Raw genomic sequence first — 21,675 nt, 5'->3', positions numbered from 1 at the left:
AATCTTTAAAGAATTGGTTGCCATATCCGTCAGGCCCTAGAGCTTTATCCCCTACTATTTCCCAAACAGCTTCTTTAACATCATTTTCATGAAAATCTTGTTCTAGCCAACCCCTCTGCTCCTGGTTGATTGTAGGCCCTTTGCTAACCAGTTCACTACACACATGTTGCCTCCTTCATGTTCTTTCCCCAAGTAGCTTTTTGTATAATTCTATAAATGCTAGTTCTATTTCCTCTGGTTCTCTTTTTGTTTTCCCTTATGAATCTATGACTGAAAAGATTCTCTTTTTATTCCTTCTCTCCTTTATTGCGCCGTGAAAAAAACTTAGTGTTTTGATCACCTTGAGTTAACCATTGAACTCTACTTTTCTGTCTTAGGAATTGATCTTGAGCTTCTCCCCATATCCTGCATTCCTTGGCTAATTGAATTTTTGTCTCAATTAGTTTTTTGTTCATGAGGTCTCCTTGTAGTTGTAGTTGATATTTCTTTAATTCCTCCATTGCTTGGTCAGCTTTCTTTTCTACATCTGAGAACCTTTCCTTGTTCAGTTTGATAAGGATGCCTTAAGTCTGTTCATCTTGCCCACCACTTGGTAGATTTTGTTCCCCGCTATCATAACCTCCAAACTCTTTTTTACTTTCTCCTTAAAGTCTTGTGCCATTGCCCACATGTCATAATATTTGAATTGTCTTCTGCATCTATGCTTGCCATTGTCCCAATTTATTATAGCTGGCAATGGCCATATAGACCCTCATGAAATGAAATGAACTTCAGAAACTGATAGTGAAGTTATCCATTCAGTGTTAACTAACACTCTATCTATCCTACTATATACCCTTTCCTCCCCTTCTTGTTTGTTATTCCACGTGAAGTAAGCACCTGATGAACTCAATTACTGTAGTCCACATTCAGCCACACAATCTCTGAACTCCTTGATTTCAGACATTGCTACAGGTCTCCCAATTCTGTCCTCCTTATGAAGAACACAGTTAAAATCTCTCATGATTGCCCATGGGCCAACTATAGTGCTACTCCCTCTGTTCCAATTTATGTGAACTTATTTCTTTTTTTGTCTGTTCCAAAAAGAATGAACATTTTCTAAATTTGGTAACAATTTAGCTTAAACTTACAACTCTACCCTTAATGAGAAGCTTTTATAACCACACAAATACTCTGGGGCCCATTTGGACTTGTTTAGCACCACAAATTCCAAAAGTCTTCATTTTTTCCTTAAACTCCGTGCCCAGTTAAACAAATTTACGTAAATTAAAACGGAGGGAGTATTTATTTTCCTCACCTCTTGCCACAAACACTACAACAAAAACCACTTTTTGTGGAAATTATTTAGTGGCCATAATATAAATGCCACTAAATTACTTTTTTAAAAGCAATATTGCCGGCGCTGAAACTTTAACCAGTATTTTCTACTCTTTTAATGACAAATAATACAGAATGGCTGGGAAAAATCAATAATCGAGAGACCACTTTAATGATTTTCACTTCCCTCTAATTCCTCTCTACTCTCTAAAGATTCCATCCCTTTGCCATGCTCACTAAAATGCCCTCGCTCCCACCATCGATATATTGTTCCTCCGCTCCATCATCGTCTCCCAACGACTTACAGAATCACAATTTTTGTTCGCCAGACTCTGTCCATTCCCTCCCTCATAGAGTTATAGAATCACGCACGCAGTTATTTGTGGTATGTTTTCTCATCTTTGTGATTTCGTTTGGTATGTTCGCCAAATGCATTTTGGTTATCTCGAACATCTCTCTGTTTGATTTTTCTTCAGTTAGTGCTATGTGATTGTTAAAGATGAATATCTATGCGAATTTTTATTACTTTCCAAGTGGAATCGCAGAACCTATTCGATTTTTCAAAGCAACTAGGGTTTATCAATTTTAGCTTTTAATAATGTCAATCGCCAAGTCTAGATATTTGTCGTGGGATGATTATCTCAGATGAAGATTGAATTGCTATTGGTTGAATGATCCAAGATCCAAACATGGAGGTACTATCCTTTCATGAACAAATTATTAAGCTATTATTGGAGTTATATGTCATATACTTATTGGAAGTTGCATCTTTCATATTGAGTTATCCGAATTCTAGTATTTGTAAAAGCTAAACTATACTTTGCTCACTTTGTCAATTAACACAAATGAATTATTAACTGGGGAAATGAATATATTCTTCAACATAATTGAAAATGCTGAGTAGTTTTCAAATGCTACATATAGTGAAGTCTCCTGAGCTGGAACAAAAGCCTATTGATCAATATGTCTTACTGAAATGTGCCACTTATGAAAATGAATCTCAAAATTGGGTGGTTCTTACTCCGTTGAAGAGTAAAATTAATGTTTGAATTTGTTTCATAGAGTGGCTGACCCGGTACAATTACTGGCTATTTTTTTAGTTCTTTTTGGTTAGAGTTTGTTTAAAATATAAAATAGTTGGACATTAAGCTCAAAATTATTGTTACAACTTTAATATGAACATGTATTGCAACTTTCTATCTCTAAACACTTCCAAGTGATTTATATATTCTAGAGGGAAAAATATAGCTCCATCTCATTGAAATTAGATATAATGAATTTTTTCACTGTCATATGCTTAAGAGAAAATAAACTACTCATTTTTTCTTATACTAAGTTTCTTGCAGCAGCTAATATTTTCTTGGTTGTTTGTTAGTTTCTATCGCTAATTAAATAGATCAAATTCTTGGTATGCAATAGTTATTTATAAAATTCTTGGTAGTTGTAAGTCAATCTTATCAATGACTCGACTATTTTTTGAATATGATCATTTTATTCTGCTCCTTTAGCATTTTATTATTTAATTCAAGAAACTCTATATCTTCTTGTCCCATATCTTGCTTGAAGAAAATTAAGCATTATTACTATTCTGCTCATTTTCTTCAGTAAACCTCTCCTAAACTAAGTTAGGTGAATTCTTTTCAGGGATGACAATAACTAAATAAAGTGGATAGAACTAGAGAGAGATCAATTAAGGTTATGCCTTCTACTTCAATTGTGCTCATTTGTCTTGTGTTGAGTTTCTTGAAAAATGCTTAATTTTCTTCTCCCATGATACTTAATTTTTCTGTAGTAAATAGTAATAATCTTTTTTATGCAAACTATGGCATTTTATCTTGATTTTTATGATAATGTTGACTTGGAATTTACTTGTCTCCATTAAGCAACAATTCATTTTTTATCCATGAATCTGCAGATGGGGTATCACTATGGTAGGCGCAAATATGGATCCAATCTTGACATGCTCTAATAGGCTTGCTGGTAAGTTCTTGGAGCCTTGGGTACTGCCCGAAGTATATACTGAACTGGAGGTAAGAGATAGTAAACCTGATGAACTGAATGAAAGGCTACTGAATTTGTTGGTTTTATTCTCAAATCATAATGAACTGGATTTAATGAAGGTTACTCTTTTATATTTTTCTTCTACAGAGTTGTAATTTTACGAACCAAAGGGTAAGGAAAGTAAAGAAGGTGGCAAAGCTAGTGAAGGTAGAGAGATGAATGTTGAACATTGGTTCCATGTTTGCAGGTGCTTGGGTAGCAGCAATGAGCAGAATATGGCGAACTGATGCCAAAAGAGAGAAGATTGCATTGAGTAGGCATCTTGAAAAGCATTAGTTATTTGACAACACAAGTTACTAGACTTAAAATAAACTAGTTAATGGATTCAAATTGTATATTTATTTCTTTTATGGTGCTGAAACTCGAAAATTGTGAATTTGTCATTTTTGCTTATTGTGGATTTAATTGAATGTTATGCTTTTTAGAATTAAAATAAGAGTGGTGTATTTATTTTATGAATTCATGCCATAATTAATGCAGCTAAAAAATCCATAATATTTTATCAGCAATAAAATATACATTTATTAATTATAATTGTCACGACCCTAAACCCAGACCCGGTCGTGATGACGCCTCTCGTGAAGACAAAGTCAGCCGACACACTCCCAATTCATTTTAAGCAATTAAAATAATACAAATTAAGTCTTTAACATAATAATAATCCCAAAAGAAGGTGAAACAGTACAGTTGCAGAATAGACATAGCCTGACATCGGGATGTCACTAGTCATGAGCATCTACTATCCGAATAAAGACAGGAAAAGTCTACATAGTCTATTACAGAACTAAAACAGAGTAAATAAGATAGGGGGAGAAACACTGGGTTGCGGACGCCGAGCAGCTACCTAGTAAATCTCCGAATTCGCGTGAGCTGGAAGAAGTCAACACTCGCTAACGGGACCCAAAATGCCTGAATCTGCACACAGGGTGCAGGGAGTAAAGTGAGTACTCAAACTCAATGAGTAATAATAATAAATGAAGACTGAGCGATAGGAAATCATGTAAAACCACATCAACATACTATAAAGAAGCAGTATAAAATCAGTAAAAACAATGAAAACATGTAAAAACACTTAGTTCAGAAGAAGCTTCTTTAAACACATTTTTAACAGTTAACAATTAAATGAAAGACAGCTAGAACATATAAATACATAAAAATCCGCCCCTCGGGTACAAAGTCAACAGAATCCGCCCCTCTGGCAATATCATGGAACAACACTTGCCCCTCGGGTTATATCTCATATCACAATTGGTACCCTTGCTCACTAGTGGTGTACAGACTCTGGGAGGGGCTCCTTACGGTCCAAGGGCAATATCAATCTATCTCGTGGTATAATCAGTAGGCTTTCGGCCTCATATCAACAAGCCACCCCGTGGCGTACAATCTCAGGCCCTCGGCCTCATAATCATAAATCAGTGTATCCTCACAACACAGGCCCTCAGCCTTACTCAGTCAGAATCTCATAAGTCACTCGGGCAACAGTAAAACATGATGCTCAGCTCAAATTATCATTTTGAATATCATTTAATGCGTTAAAACAGAGTAAACATGGCTGAGTTATGAAACAGTAGAATATAGCATGATTGAGTACAAGTATAAAGTCAAAACAGTGAGGAAATATAAGTAAAAATCCCCTAAGGGTCCAAATAGTTGGCACGAGGCCCAAATATGACATTCAACCCAAAACATGGTGATAGCAATTAGTTATTAATCAAATACGCGGCTAAACAATCATACGTGACAGACTAAGTCACAATCCCCAATGGTGCACGACCCCACGCTCGTCATCTAGCGTGTGTGTCACCTTAAAGTAGCACAACGATGTGAAATTCAGGGTTTCATACCCTCAGGACAACATTTACAATCATTACTCACCTCTATCCGGTCCAAATCTCTAGCTCGCGATGCCTTTGCCTCTCGAATCGACCTCCGTATGCACCAAATATAACCAAAATCAGTGCAAAACCATCAAAATATGCTAACGGAACAAGGCCTACTCGAAAGAAATCAAATTACAATACAAATCCCGAAATTGACCAAACCCGACCCTCGGGCCCACGCCTCGAATTTCGATAAAAATTACATCAATAGACTCCTTATCACTCCCCGAGTTCATTCATATCAAAAGCATCAAAATCCAACCATAAACAACCCCTCAAATTCCAAATTCTAGGTCTCCAATTACAACCCCTAGTTCTTCAATATTAGGCTTAAATTCCATGATTAATTAGGTAGAATTCACATTAGGATCGAGTATTAAATCCATAAATCTTACCTCCAAGTGTTCCCCCTTGAATCCCTCTTCAATCCTCTTCAGAAAGTTCCAAAATCACTAAAAAATGGTGGAAGTTAGCCCCAAAATCGCGGATAATGGCTATTTACACATTTTGCCGAGGCATTCAAAACCTTATTCGCGACCGCGGTCAAAGCCTCACGTTCGCGAAGCATAACCTGACGTTGACCAAAATTTACTTCATCGCGATCGCGACTCCCAGCTCGCGAACATGAATACTTAGCTCCCTTACTCACCGTGAATGCGACTCCCCATCCGCAAACGCGAAGAACAAACCAACTTGAACCCAGCTGCTCAACTTTCCTATACGCGAACGCGGCATAACCTCGCGAACACGATGACCTCGAGCCTCAACTCTTTGCGATCACGGGACCTGCTTCGCAAACGCGAAGGCCAACTTCACAGCCTCCCAGCCTAACCCTTCGCAAACGCGAGGGCCCACTTGCGAATGCGAAGGCTAAATGTCTGTAACACACACAACAGTTTCTGCAACTTTCCAAAATATGAAATGGTCTGATAGACCACTCGAAACTCACCCGAGGCCCCCGGGACCTCAACCAAATATGCCAACATAACCCATAAAATCCTTCAAACTTGTTCCAATCTTCAGAACGCTCAAAACAATATCAAAACCAAATTCGCATTGGATTCAAGCCTAAAAATGTCAAAATCTTCTAAATTTCGCTTTTGATCAAAAAGTCTACCAAACCACGCCTGAATGACCTGAAATTTTGCACACACATACAAAATGACATAATGGACCTACTGCAACTTCCGGAATTCCATTCCGACCCCTATATCAAAATCTTACCTATCAACCAGAAAACGCCAAAATTCTAATTTCGCCAATTCAAGCCTAAATCTACTCCAGACCTCCAAAACACATTCCGATCACGCTCCTAAGTCCTAAATAACCTCCCGAAGCTATTCTAACCATCGGAACTCACATCCAAGCCCTTTAACACAAAAGTCAATATCCGGTTGACTTTTCCAACTTAAGCTTCCTCAAAAGAGACTAAGTGTCTCAAACCTTACCAAAACCTCTCCGAACCCGAGTCAACCAACCTGATAACATATGGAACCGATACACCAAGCAATTAGAAGCAGAAATGGGGAAAATGGAGCTGTAACTCATGAGATAACTGGTCGGGTCATCACATCCTCCCCCTCTTAAACAAACGTTCTTCCTCGAACGAGTCAAGAAACATACCTGAAGCCTCAAAAAGGCGAGGATATCTACTCCGCATCTCTCACTCAGTCTCCCAGGTAGCCCCTCCATGGGCCGACCTCTCCACTGCACTTTCACTGAAGCTATATCCTTTGATCTCAACTTTCGAACCTGACGTTCCAAAATAGCTACTGGCTCCACATCATAAGTCAAATCACCATCTAACTGCACCATGCTGAAATCTAGAACATGAGACGTATCCCCAATATACTTCCGGAGCATAGAAACATGAAATACCGGATGCACATTCGACAAGTTGGGTGGCAAAGCAAGCTCATAAGCCATCTCCCCAATCCTCCGAAACACCTCAAAAGGCCCAATGAACCGAGGACTCAATTTACCTTTCTTCCCAAATCTCATAACACCCTTCATGGGCGAAACCTTCGACAAAACCTTCTCACCAACCATGTAGGACACATCCCGAACCTTCATGTCAGCATAACTCTTTTGTCTCGACTGCGCTGTACGAAGCCTCTCCTGAATTACCTTCACCTTTTCTAAAGCATCCTGCACCAAGTCTGTCCCCAATAACCTAGCCTCACCCGGCTCAAACCAACCAACTGGAGATCTACACCGCCTCCCGTACAAAGCCTCATATGGAGCCATCTGAATACTCGACTGGTAGCTGTTGTTATAAGCAAACTCTGTGAGTGGTAGAAACTGATCCATGACCCTCCGAAATCAATGACACAAGCACATAACATGTCCTCCAATATCTGAAGACTGCGTTCGGACTGCCCGTCCGTCTAAGGGTGAAAAGTTGTGCTCAACTCAACCTAAGTACCCAACTCTCGCTGTACAGACCTCCAAACCTGCGAAGTAAACTGAGTTCCCCTATCTAAAATGATGGAAATTGGGACACCATGCAAACGAACAATCTCCCAGATATAGATCTATGCCAACCACTCTGAAGAATAGGTAGTACACGCAGGAATGAAGTGCGCGGACTTGGTTAGCCGATCCACAATCACCCAAATAACATCAAACTTCCTCAAAGTCTGTGGGAGCCCAACTATGAAGTCCATGGTTATCCGTTCCCACTTCCACTCCAGAATATCCATATGCTGAAGCTAGCCACCCAGTCTCTGATACTCATATTTTACCTGCTGACAATTGAGACACCGAGGTACAAATCCCATAATGTCCTTCTTCATTCTCCTCCACCAATAATGTTGTCTCAGATCCTGATAAATCTTTGCGGCACCTAGATGAATGGAATACCGCAAGCTATAGGCCTCCTCCAGAATCAACTCTCGAAGCCCATCTACATTAAGCACACAAATCTGGCTCTACGTCCTCAACACCTTATCATCACCAATAGTCACATCTATGACATCATCATGGTGAACTTTGTCCTTAAGGACAAGAAAATGAGGATCATCATACTGGCGCTCTCTGATGCGATTATATAAGGAAGACCAAGAAATCACACCAGCCAATACCTGACTAGGCTCTGAAATATCTAACCTCATGAACCGATTGGCCAAGGCATGAACATCAACTGCAAAAGGTCTCTCCCCAACTGGAATATATGCCAAACTCCCCATACTCACCGCTTTTCGGCTCAAAGCATCGGCCACCACATTGGCCTTCCCCAGATGGTACAAGATAGTAATATCATAATCCTTTAGCAACTCCAACCACCTCCGCTGCCTCAATTGAGATTCTTCTGCTTGAACAAGTGCTGGAGGCTACGACGATCAATAAACACCTCACAAGACACACCATACAAGTAATGCCTCCAAATCTTCAACGCATGAACAATGGCAGCCAACTCCAAATCATGAACGGGGTAGTTCTTTTCATGGGGCTTCAACTGACGAGAAGCATAAGCAATAACTCTACCCTCCTACATCAATACATAACCAATACCAACTCTTGAAGCATCACAATACATGGTATATGAACCTGAAGCTGATGGAAAAACTAATAGTGGAGTTACGGTCAAAGCTGTCTTGAGCTTCTGAAAGCTCTCCTCACACTCGTCCGACCACGCAAATGGAACACCCTTCTGAGTCAACTTGGTCAAGGGCGGTGCGATAGATGAGAATCCCTTAACAAACCGGCGATAATAGCCTGCTAATCCAAGAAACCTACGAATCTTTGTGGCTGAGGAGGCCGAGGCCAACTCTGAACCGCCTCTATCTTCTTCGGATCAACCTGAATACCCTCGCTGGACACCACATGTCCCAAGAAAGCCACTGAACTAAGCCAAAACTCACACTTGGAGAACTTTGCATAAAATTTCTCCTCCCTCAATCTCTGCAACACAACTTTCAAATGCTCCACGTCTCCTCCTGACTACGTGAGTATACCAGAATATCATCAATGAAGACTGTGACAAATGAGTCGAGATAAGGCCGAAACACGCTATTCATCAAATGCATGAACGCTGCTGGGGCATTGGTTATCCCAAAAGACATCACCAAGATCTCATAATGACCACATCGGTCCTAAAAGTTGTCTTAAGAATCCGAGTCCCTGATCTTCAACTGGTGATAACCTGAACTGAGATCAATCTTGGAGAACACTCTCGCTCCCTAAAGATGGTCGAATAAATCATCAATGCGAGGCAAAGGATACTTATTCTTAATTGTTACTTTGTTCAACTGCCTATAATCAATGCACATCCTCATCGTGCCATCCTTCTTCTTCACAAATAGAACCGGCGCACCCCAAGGCGACAAACTAGGCCGAATGGCCCCCTATCAAGGAGTTCCTGAAGCTGCTCCATTAACTTCTTCAACTCCGCTAGTGCCATACGACACGGCGGAATAGAAATGGGCTGAGTGTCCGGCACCAGGTCAATACCAAAATCAATATCCTTGTCCGGTGGCATGCCCGACAGGTCTGCAGGAAACATATCGGGAAACTCCCTCACAACTAGAACAGAATCAATACTCGGAGTCTCTGCACTGACATCCCTCACAAAGGCTAGATAAAAAAGACAACCCTTCCCAACCACACATTGGGCCTTCAAGAATGAGATTACCCTACTGGGAACATAATCGGTCAAACCTCGCCACTCAATCTGTGGCACACCCGGTATAGCCAATGTCACTGTCTTAGCATGACAGTCCAAAATAGCACGACATAAATATAGCCAATCCATGCCCAAAATAACATCGAAGTCTACCATACACAATAACAGCACATACACTCGGGTCTCCAGACTCCCAATAGTCACCACACACGACCGGTGCACTCAGTCTACAATAATAGTATCACCCACCAGAGTAGATACATAAACAGGTGAAACAAGAGACTCACGGGGCATATCCAAATAAAGAGCAAAAAATGATGACACATAAGAAAAGGTGGAACCGGGATCAAATAATACAGAGGCATCTCTGTGGCAGACTGAGACAATACCTGTAATAATAGCATCAGAAGCAATAACATCGGGTCTAGTTGGAAGTGCATAGAAACGGGTCTGATCGCCACCTGATCAACCTCCCCCTCTAGGGAGACCCCTAGCTGACTGACCTCCACCCCTAGCTGGCTGGGCGGGTGGTGGTGAAGTAACTGGTGTTGAAGCCGATGGCTAACTCCTCTGCTAAGATGAACCCACAAGGCAACTAGGACACTACCTCCACATATGACCCATCTCTCCATACTCATAGCAACTCTCGGGTGCTAGAGACGGGGACCGAAGGGAACCCCTAGCACCGGAATGACTAGCAGATGCATCTGGCATAGAAGAGCCCTGAACTGATGGAGCACGGGACAAACTCTGAGCTGGAAGGGGACTAAGTGATGGCCGGCCCTGATGAGAACTGTGAGAACCATGACCCGATGACGCCCCACGATAACCTAGGCGGGCTGGCTGAGCATGCCTAAATGGACGGCCTCTGTTGTACTGAAACTGACCTCTCGAAGGAGCACCACCATAACTACCAGATCCGTGAGGCCTCTTGGCCTCCCTCTCATCTCGCTCTTGGTGACGAACTGACTCAATCTCACAAGCAATGTCAACAACCTCCTCAAAAGTAGCACCAAACACCCTCTCCCTGGTCACGAGAATACGAAGCTAATAAGTGAGGCCATCCACAAACCTCCTAATCCTCTCTCTATCTGTCGGAACCAACCAAATAGCATGACAAGCTAACTTAGAGAACTTCATCTCATACTGCGTCATAGTCATCTCTCCCTGACGCAACCACTCAAACTGCCTACGCAACTCCTCTCTACAAGACTGCGGCACATACTTCTCCAGAAATAGAACGGAGAACTGCTGCCAGGTAAGGGGTTCTACACCAATAGGCCTACGCCTCTTATACGCCTCCCACCAAGTGAAGGCAACTCCATAAAACTGGAAGGTAGTGAAAGCGACCCCATTGGTCTCCAGAATACCCACTGTGCGAAGAATCCTCTAACACTTGTCCAAGAAACCCTGGGCATTCTCGCCCTCTACACCACTAAAAGTCGGAGGGTGATGTCTACCAAACCTCTCCAACCTATGCTGCTTGTCCTCTGGCATGGAAGGAGCTACATAGTCCTGAGCAGCTGCAACCGGTTGGGTTGGATGTTCCCCCGGTGTCTGAAGTCCCTGCATGACCTGCTCAGGTGTGCGAGTGACGGGAGTCTGAGTGCCTCCCCGGGCCTGAGAAGTAGCTGCGGCAATAGTAACTGAGACCGCTTGAGCTAGGCTTGTTCATACTGATAGAATCTGAGCCAAGGCCTCCTGAAGACCTGGAATCACAATGGGCACAACTGGTGCCTGAGTTGGTGCTGCTGGAGCGTCCATAATTGGGACTTGATCCTGAACTAGGGTGGCTGGTAGATCTGTAGGTGCTGCCCTAGATGTTGTGTGGGCCACACCCATTCCCCTACCGCGACCACGATCGCGTCCTCGGCCTCTAGTGGCTATAGCCGGTGGTACTGGGGGTCGTCCATCCTGACCAGTAGCGCGTTTCCTCACAACAAGAATTTCAAGAATATGAAGTTTTTCCTAAAGGTTCTGTAGCCTCTCGAGGATAACTACAGATGTCTCCATACCGATCCGCAAGACTCTACTAAACCTGCTCATGACTCGTGAGACCTATGTAACCTAGGCTCTGATACCAACTTGTCACGACCTTAAACCCAAACTCCATCGTGATGACACCTCTCGTGAAGACAAGGCCAGCCGACACACTCCCAATTTATTTTAAGCACATAAAATAATACAAACTAAGTCTTAACATAATAATAATCCCAAAAGAAGGTGAAACAATACAGTTGCGGAATAAACATAGCCCGATATCGGGGTGTCACTAGTCTTGAGCATCTACTATCCGAATAAAGATAGGAAAAGTCTATATAGTCTATTATAGAACTAAAACAGAGTAAATAAGATAGGGGAGAAGCACTGGGTTGCGGACGCCGAGTAGCTACCTAGTGAATCTCCGAATCCGCCTGAGCTGGAAGAAGTCAACACTCGCTAACGGGACCCGAAGCGCCTGAATCTGCACAAAGGGTGCAGAGAGTAAAGTGAGTACTTCCAACTTAGTGAGTAATAATAATAAATGAAGACTCAGCGATAGGAAATCACGTAAAAGCACATCAATATACTATAAGAAGCAGTATAAAACAAGTAAAAATAATGAAACAGTGAAAACATGTAAAAGCACTTAGTTGAGAAGAAGCTTCTTTAAAACACCTTTTTAACAGTTAAATAATTCAATGGAAGGCAGCTAGAACAGATAAACACATAAAAATCCACCCCTTGGGCACAAAGTCAACAAAATCCGCCCCTCGGGCAATATCATGGAACAACACTAGTCACTCGGGCAATATCTCATATCACAATAGGTACCCGCGCTCATTGGGGGTATACAGACTTTGGGAGGGGCCCCTTACGGCACAAACGCAATATCAAGCCATCTCATGGTATAACCAGTAGGCTCTCGGCCTCATATCAACAAGCCACCTCGTGGCGTACAATCTCAGGCCGTCGGCCTCATAATCATAAATAAGTGTATCCTCATAACACAGACCCTCGGCCTTACTCAGTCAGAATCTCATAAGCCACTCGGGCAATAGTAAAACATGATGCTCAGCTCAAATTATCATTTAGAATATCATTTAATGTGTTAAAACAGAGTAAACGTGGCTGGATTATGAAACACTAGAATATAACATGACTAAGTACACGTATAAAGTCAAAACAGAGAGGAAATATCAGTAAAAATCCCCTAATGGTCCAAATAGTTGGCACATTGCCCAAATATGGCATTCAGCCCAAAACATGGTGATAGCAATTAGTTTTCAATCAAATACGCGGTAAACCCGTCATTTGGGATGGACTAAGTCACAATCCCCAATGGTGCACGACCCCACGCTCGTCATATCGTGTGTGCGTCATCTCAATGTAGCACAACAATGTGAAATCCGGGGTATCATACCCTCAGGACAACATTTACAATCATTACTCACCTCTATCCGGTCCAAATCTCTAGCTCGCGATGCCTTTGCCTCTCGAATCGACCTCCGGATGCACCAAATATAACCAAAATCAGTGCAAAACCATAAAAATATGCTAACGGAACAAAGCTCACTCGAAAGAAATCAAATTACAATACAAATCCCGAAATTGACCAAACCCGACCCTCGGGCCCACGTCTCAGATTTCGATAAAAATTACATCAATAGACTCCTTATCACTCCCCGAGTTCATTCATATCAAAAGCATCAAAATCCAACCATAAACAACGCCTCAAATTCCAAATTCTAGGTCTCCAATTACAAGCCCTAGTTCTTCAATATTAAGCTTAAATTCCATGATTAATTAGGTAGAATTCACATTAGGATCGAATATTAAGTCCATAAATCTTACCTCCAAGTGTTCCCCCTTTAATCCCTCTTCAATCCTCTTCAAAAGCTCCAAAATTGCTTAAAAATGGTGGAAGTTAGCCCCAAAATCGCGGACAATGGATATTCAAATATTTTGCCCAGGCATTCAAAACCTTCTTCGCGAACGCGGTCAACGCCTCGCGTTCGCGAAGCACAAACTGACGTTGACCAAAATTTCCTTCATCGCGATGGCGACTCTTAGCTCGCAAACACGAAGACTTAGCTCCCTTACTCACCGCGAATGTGACTCCCCATCCGCGAACGCGAAGAACAAACCAACTTGAACCCAGTTGCTCAACTTTCCTCTACGCGAACACGGCATAACCTTGCGAACACGATGAACTCGAGCCTCAACTCTTCGCGATCGCGGCATCGCGTTCGCGGGACCTCCTTCGCGACCACGAAGGCCAACTTCACAGCCTCCCAACCTAACCCTTCGCAAACGCGAGGGCCCACTCGCGAACGCGAAGGCTAAATGTCTGCAACACACACACAACAGTTTCTGCAACTTTCCAAAATATGAGCAGGAGATTGGTGATGCATTGTGACTAATTTTTGGTTCTATGATTTTCTGAAAATGTGTATGGTGAAGGATGATTTGTATGTAGAGAAGAAGACGTAATATGAGGGGATTCTACAGTGGTCCTAGATAAGTTGATAACTATTGAAGTGGTGGATTTCGTATTCCTTTTCCACAGTTCTACTATTTTTAACTTTGCTTTTATTTTTTCTTCTAAAGTTAAAGTAATCAGTTACCCGATACTAAAAATTAGTAAAACTTTCTAGAACAAAATTCTATAAGCAAAACCGTTTGTCCTAAAAAAAAAAAAAGACATGGTACAAATCGAATATACACAAAAAAAAAAATGATGAAATATGTTGATACCAATTTTTTCCTATATATTTTAAATATGCACAAATAACTTCAAAATAGTATATATATATATGCATATATATAAGCATGCACAAGGTTTTTATAAAAAAAAATTCATAATTTTAAGGGTCTAAATTGATTTTCTCCCCTTTTATGCATAAAATCCCCAATAATTATTTTCAAAATTATTGTTATGATAATTTATTTATTTGATTTCTATACTTATGCCAAAATATGGCTAATATAATTTTTATGCATTTTTATAATTACATTTTAAGCTATATTGCATATAATTGCAATGTTTGCCCATTTTAAGGTATAATTATATTTTATATGCGTAAAATTGGTCCCTATATTTTTAAAATGATAATTATGTATTAAATCATTTTGGCACATTAAATTATTTTCCAGAAATTACTAACTCCCTCTGTTTCATATTATATGACGTAGTTTGACTCCGCACGGAGTTTAAGAAAAAAGAATAAGACTTTTGAAACTTGTGGTCTTGAAAGCTTAAGGGGTAAAAAGTTGGGAAATTTTCATAAAGCACTATCTTTTAGTAGTAATTAGTCATCTATAGATACCATTTGCTATATTACGGATTATAGATAACTTTTCTGTAGTTATAAGATGTATATGATGTATTTAAGCTATTGTATTCATGAATACAGTAGCAAAAATAGGCGTAAATCAGGAAAGTCCAACTAATCAGTTGTTGTATTCGAGTGTATTCGACTGTATTCATGGAGTGATACATGGGATTACAACTGGACGGATTATTGTATTTGACTGTATTCACTGCGTGAAATAGGGGATTAGACTATTTTTAAAACGGAAAGTGAATCAATTAACATAATAAACTCCTAATATAACTCAACAAACTCAATTATAACACACAAATTTTGTATTTTCAGTTATAAAAAAGACTCTCAACCGAAAATACCCCAAAACCATAACAATCTTTAGAGAAATTATATAATACATCTGAATACATAAATTGTATTAATTAAAAAAAATATATGAATACATTCATGGCATAAGCAAGACAGTGACTACAATGAACTACATAGAATATAGCGGGATACATTGAAATACAATGGAAAAAAAAGACAACGAGATACTGAATTACAATTAAAAAAAAAGACAATGAATACAATGAAATACATGAAAATACATTGAAATATATTAACAGAAAATCAAGTTGCTCATCCCCAAACTCCATCATCTTTGTTCAAGAACCAACCCTAATTTCCTTCACCATTGATGACATATTCTTTTCAAATTGCTTTACTAGAGTCATCATCGTCACTAGCAAAAACAGTGAGGAAAGCGAAGTTCCTCGAAAAGGCATAATGATTAGCAGTGACTGAGAAAATAGATTCAGATTTGTTGAATCTAGAGAAGTCGGTCGGATAAAAATAGAGACGGAGGAATTTAGTGCTAGGGGAAACGATGAAATTGTAGGTGAATTGAGATTGGAGAATACGGGCACTCATATAATATACTCTAGTGAACAACCCTAATGAGAGAGAGGGGATAGAGAAAAATCTGAAAGAATGAGAGATAAAAATATTACAAAGAGTATTTTATAGCTTAAGGGTAGGAGATAACCATAAATAGATATTTGGCTATAAAAAGCAAAAGGTAGCTATGGAATATAATTTTTTAAAAGGGTATTTATTTAAAATAAATAAGGTATCAACCTTTGCTATAGGAGGTAAAAATTCCTAAAAAGTTTGTGGGGCCATGACATTTGTGTGGCTATAAAAGCTTCTCATTAAGGGTAAATGGGTAAAATGAAAGAGTTTAAAGTTGAATTATTTCCAAATATAGAAATGTGTCAATTGTTTTGGAACAAACTAAAAAGGAAAGTACCTCATTTAATATGAAACAGAAGGAGTACTATTTATTATAAATTAAAATAGGAAAAATTGGCTATTTAAATCATAGCCAGATTTGGCCTTCAATTATAGTCTAATTCTAACCCAATCCCAGCCCAATTTCTACCCAATTAACCCGACCCAGACCCTATAATTAACTCCTACCCAAACCCGGAACCCATCTACCCGGTCAAATCCTGACCATTGATCTCCTAGATCAACGGTCCAAATAAGCCTTTTCCTTTTTTAATTCATATGACTCCCTAAACCTAGGTAATTTCTAAAATATGCCGCATTCAGATGCTCTCGTCTCTATCTTCTCTCTCAACCTAACCCTAATCCCCTTCAATCGCCGCCTCCTTCTCCGGTTATCTCCGGCGACTGCCTTTCAACCCAAGCCTCCAATGGGTCCTTCATCACCTTGCTCATCATCTCTGAGGCCGTCAAGGATTCTGTACCATGCCGATTTGGATCTAGGATTTCTGTTTCTGTTGTTCATGGCTTCTCCAGTGTGATTTTGGGCAAAATCACACCATATATGTTACGATCTGTGAACCTTATAGCAGGTTCTTCCGTTTCTATTTGGGTTTCCTTTGAAACCCTAACTCTCGTTTGAATCTTTTAGATCTGTGCTATTTTTAACGCTTTAAGTCTATTTCTTCCTATGTTTTGCACTATTCTCAAACTTCTTCTGAAAGATCCTCGAGTTTAAACCGTTTTACTCTCTTTAAAATTAGGGTTTCTTGGAGTTTCTTCTACACTTGTTTAACTAATTTTTCTTTATGTTTAAACCTATTTCCTCGCATATCTTGACTGATTTTATATTCTTAATGCTTTTTCAACCCGACTCTGTTAAAAGCCCTAATTTCTTAGATCTTCTTTGTTTTGTTTTGTGTGTTAGCCTGACTACTTGATTTTTGTTAAGTTTCTGTTTGTTGCCATGCTTCTAAAGGGTTTTCTACTGAGTTTTTAGCCTATTTGTATCACCTCTATGTGATTATTATTCATCTTGATTTGTTCATCTCTTGCTTCTTTCTGTCGATATGGTTGACCTTGCATGTTTTCTACGTCTGCTCGTTCTTCTCTATTTATATGTTACAATATAGAATCATGACCCTCTCTTGGTTTGATTTTGATTTCCTTATTTGATGGTTCGATTGAAAGATTTTCTTTTAAAACCCTAAAAGTCTACTCGTCTGTTTAAATTGACTGATTTCATTACCTTATCTGATATGGTACTTTATTTTACTGAGTCATTTCCTTAATTTAGGTTTTCTGAATTTAGTCCAAATTGACTACCCTATGCTTACTGAACCTTGATTCTTTCCTTATTAGTCCTGTACTGATTTTCTTTTTCTTGCCTTATATTTTGTTGTTTCTTACCATTTGAATTAACCCCCTTAGCTTAAGGGAATACTTCCTTGATTTTCTAATTGATTGATTCTGAGCTCCTCAATTATTATGCTACTATGATTCTTACCTTATTTTACTACCTATTTTCAACTATAAGTACTCTAGCCTTTCATTAACACAGAGATAGACACTTGGGTTCAAAAACTACTTCTCTTACTAAAATATCTGCTCTCTCTCTCTCTCTCTCTCTTGTGCTATTTGCTACTATTAGCCGGATGCAAGCCAAAGCTAATTATTTGTGCTCTCTTGTTCTCTCATTCTGCTTACTTTTCTCTTCACTGGTATGTCCCAGTTTCAATTTAAAGTTCCAACAACAACATGCTTCTCTTATTGTTTCAGTTTCTCTAGTTTGATTCTACTTCTGGTTCTGTTGTGAAAGTTGTAGTTAAGTTACATTATCAGCATGTTATTATGTCTCCCATTTCCTTTAGATTAGTGTATTCCCTTGTGTGTGTTTCTGAGCATGCCTTACCAGTTGTCTCTTATTTATTGTCTCCCTACCACCCTGTATCCCTAGGAATTCCCAAATCCCTATCATCCCTCTATGTGGTTGTGTCCTTCATGTCTGGTTTGTGACTATACCAGTGTCAGCTGTTTCTGAGCATGTCTAAACCAGTCCTAAGACCTTTGTTGGGCTATATGTTTGCAGTCAAATGTCTATGTGTCCCAAACCCCTTGACCCCTGTGTGACTACTGAATTCATTTGGATTCTGTAAACTAGTTGTGTGTGATCCAATCCTAAGGTGTTTGAGCTTTGTTAACTACTCTAATCTCTTTTTAAAATCTCTGTTGCTTTACTAATTATTTTCAAAACAGACTTTCTAATATAGTCTTTAATAAACCTTTTTCAACTTGTGTCCTGCACTTTCACTTTACTCTTAGTCAATAAGTTTTGCCCCCTCTAGTATGTGTACTGCCTTGGGATCCTCTTGAGATCCCTCTGAACTCTGGCAACTGAGGCTGGACTTTCCACACTGCACTGATTCAATTCTTGGTTGCTAAGTCTAGGTGTAAGCATTGCCCGGGGTCCTTGAGACCCTTAGGAAATTTTGATGCACCTAGACTCTGATTTATCTATGGAATTGAGGCTTATGAGACCATTGAAGGCTTGGAAAACTTGGGCCTAATTGCAGGCTCCTTATAGAATAGCTTCTTGATTTTCTATTTTACTTATGTAATTCATTCATTGGCCTGTAATAATTTGTAAACAGATATTTGGGTGGGTAGATGCATACTTTAAAGGGTAATACGGGTAGAGATCCTGCTCTTAGGACATTATTTTTGAAGTCTGACTGCTTGCATAAATATAAAACATGCTCATATGTTTGCTCTTTTGAATCTGATTGCTTTGTCTAATAGAAATCATGCCAATAGGATTTTACTTTTAAGTTTGTTTGCATCAAGTAGAAATCATGTTCATAAGGTTCTGCATTTTGTCATGTTAGAAACCATGTTTATAGATTCCAAACAATCATGTCTTAAATCAGTTCAATAATAGATGTCATGCCTATAGAACTCAACGCCGATTCAGTTATAATAAGTCTTTCTGTATGTTGCGGTAAATCGATTAAAATCAGTAATATTCCTAGATATCATGCCTATAGGGATCTCTACTCGCAATTCTGTCTGATAATTTAATTTAGCCTAATAAATCAACTTCACTTCGCCTCGTTCATTTTTAAAACTTGTCTTATTAAGTATTAACATCCCCTGAAACAAGTTCTTTCAAAATTGTCTCAATCTTATTAGATATCATGTCTATAGGTATTAAATGAGTCTATTTCAAAAACCTGTTTGTTTCTGCATTAACATAGGCACCAGTATTCTACATATAGGCAAGCCTTAGGACATTTTTTTTAAACTGCATTTCCCTGAAGCTGTCTCTGTCGCTTAACGTTCTAACAGGCTTTTAAAAAGGTCTCTAGGCAATCACTAGGGTATAACTTCTGGGTATAAAAATTTGGTCTATTTCTGCATATTCACTTAGAGATCCTGCTTTAGGACTTTGATTAATAAAGACCTTAACTGTGTTTGAGTCGTGCTGCTTGTATATTTGTTTGAGGAGGAAACTTTGAGCCTCTTAATTGCTCCCGTTATGTGTGAAAGTCCTAAATATTTTGACTGTCGCCTTAGAATTTTCGCCTTTCTAAACCTTAGGGGTATGTTTAGAACTACCTATAGGTAGAGGTCCTAACTCCCTTCGGGATCATTAAGAAGGGACGAGTAGCAGCACGCAATAGGAATCATTGACCAAACACTCGCTTTGCATGACCAATAAGGGGATGGAAAGGGTAGACATGGGATATGATGACTACGCGTTAATGTCACGTGTAGCCCCTAATTGAGGAGTGTTTACCGGGCATTGCATGGGGTGATCCTATAGGATAAACAACCTAGGACCCCTCTTTACCAAATCCTCTCTTTATTTAAACTTTTGTTTTTACAACTTGTTCAAACCTTTATCTTGTTACTTGAGTTATCTAACGTGCTTTACTTGCAACTTATTTAATTCAACTATTTATATGGATTAATTTGTGAATATAAGTTCGTCCGGACCCGCAGTTATGGACCAAGAGGGGTGCCTAACACCTTCCCCTCGAGGTTACTTCGAGCCCTTATCCTAATCTCTGGTAATGCAAACCAACTCAAGAGTTAATCGCTCTAAGTGCCCTAACGCATCATAATCTGTTAGGTGACGACTCTTCAAATACCCAATTCCCTAAAGGAAATGAGTCATCACACCCCGTGAATGTTAAAAATCGGACCTATCCCCCCGTCAAAAAGGGGAGGGAAAAAGTGGGTGCGGCAAAATGCAAAATAAAAAGAAAGATACAATTGCAAAACCCATATGTCCAAAACGACAGGAAATAGACACATTGTATTGTAGGAATATAAGAAGAGCAAAACAAGACCTGATATTGTCCCCAACTTATAATCTAGAAATAAGACCAGAATTATAATAAGATAATACTCCCTCCGTTCCAATTGATGTGAATCTGTTTGACTGGACACATAGTTTAATAAAAAATGAAGATTTTTAGAATTTGTGGTTCTAAACAAGTCAAAAAGGGGCCCAGATTATTTGTATGGTTATAAAAGCTTCTCATTAAGGGTAGAATTGTAAGTTTAAGCTAAATTGGTACCAAATTTAGAATGAGATCATTTTTTTTTGGAACAGACTAAAAAGAAAATAGGTTCACATAAACTGGAACAAAGGGAGTATTACTTTCTATATGGAATAACTAATCTCGTTATTTAATACAAATTTTATCGTGGTTTTAGCTAAATCTACAATCAAACATTAGACAAACCTAATTTCAAATTTATGCTATGCTAACCCCCGAATCCTATTACCAAGTGACCCCTCAAATTAATAACGGGTAAAATATACAAATAGCCTTGAAAGTAGATAGTTTTGAATTTTTATTCCGCGTACTACATGGGAAGAACTTCAAGTTAACAAGTGTTGCAACTCGCTTGACCTATAAGTCAACGCTTTTAAAGTTTGACCTTGAAGTTCAAAGTGAGATGAAGCGCACAAGAAGAAAGAAAAAATATTCTGGTGCAGTTCAATGTCAAAATCCATGAACTTTTCCTCGAGTTTGAATTGATATTTGAACTATAACAGTTCAAACTTCAAGAAACTTTCCTAGAGTTATATATACGGGTAAAATCAGGCTTTTCCTATTTTATCATTATTTCGAGATGAGAGAACTGCATCGAGGGTCAGCCTCGTAATGGATCAGACCGAAACAAGAAAACAAGGTGCCGAGTT

At 39.4% G+C, this 21,675-nt stretch overlaps 1 long non-coding RNA gene across 3 annotated transcripts; it reads left to right on the top strand.

The window, feature by feature from the left end:
* The first annotated feature begins 1,442 nt into the window (after window positions 1–1,442).
* Window positions 1,443–3,779, top strand: LOC107789903 (uncharacterized). 3 transcript variants are annotated; one of them, XR_001648935.2, is made up of 4 exons: window positions 1,443–1,702; window positions 2,962–3,012; window positions 3,233–3,347; window positions 3,466–3,779. It is a non-coding gene; the product is annotated as an uncharacterized LOC107789903 (long non-coding RNA). The 3 variants fall into 3 exon arrangements; XR_012711451.1 differs by lacking the exon at window positions 2,962–3,012 and having other exon boundaries at window positions 3,233–3,297; window positions 3,566–3,779; XR_001648937.2 differs by lacking the exon at window positions 2,962–3,012.
* Window positions 3,780–21,675: the final 17,896 nt, after the last annotated feature.

Source organism: Nicotiana tabacum, chromosome 1 (assembly GCF_000715075.1).
Source record: "Nicotiana tabacum cultivar K326 chromosome 1, ASM71507v2, whole genome shotgun sequence".
Classification (NCBI taxonomy): Eukaryota; Viridiplantae; Streptophyta; class Magnoliopsida; order Solanales; family Solanaceae; genus Nicotiana; species Nicotiana tabacum.
Note: the sequence above shows the minus strand (reverse complement) of the source record. Positions and strands in the feature narration are given on the sequence as shown.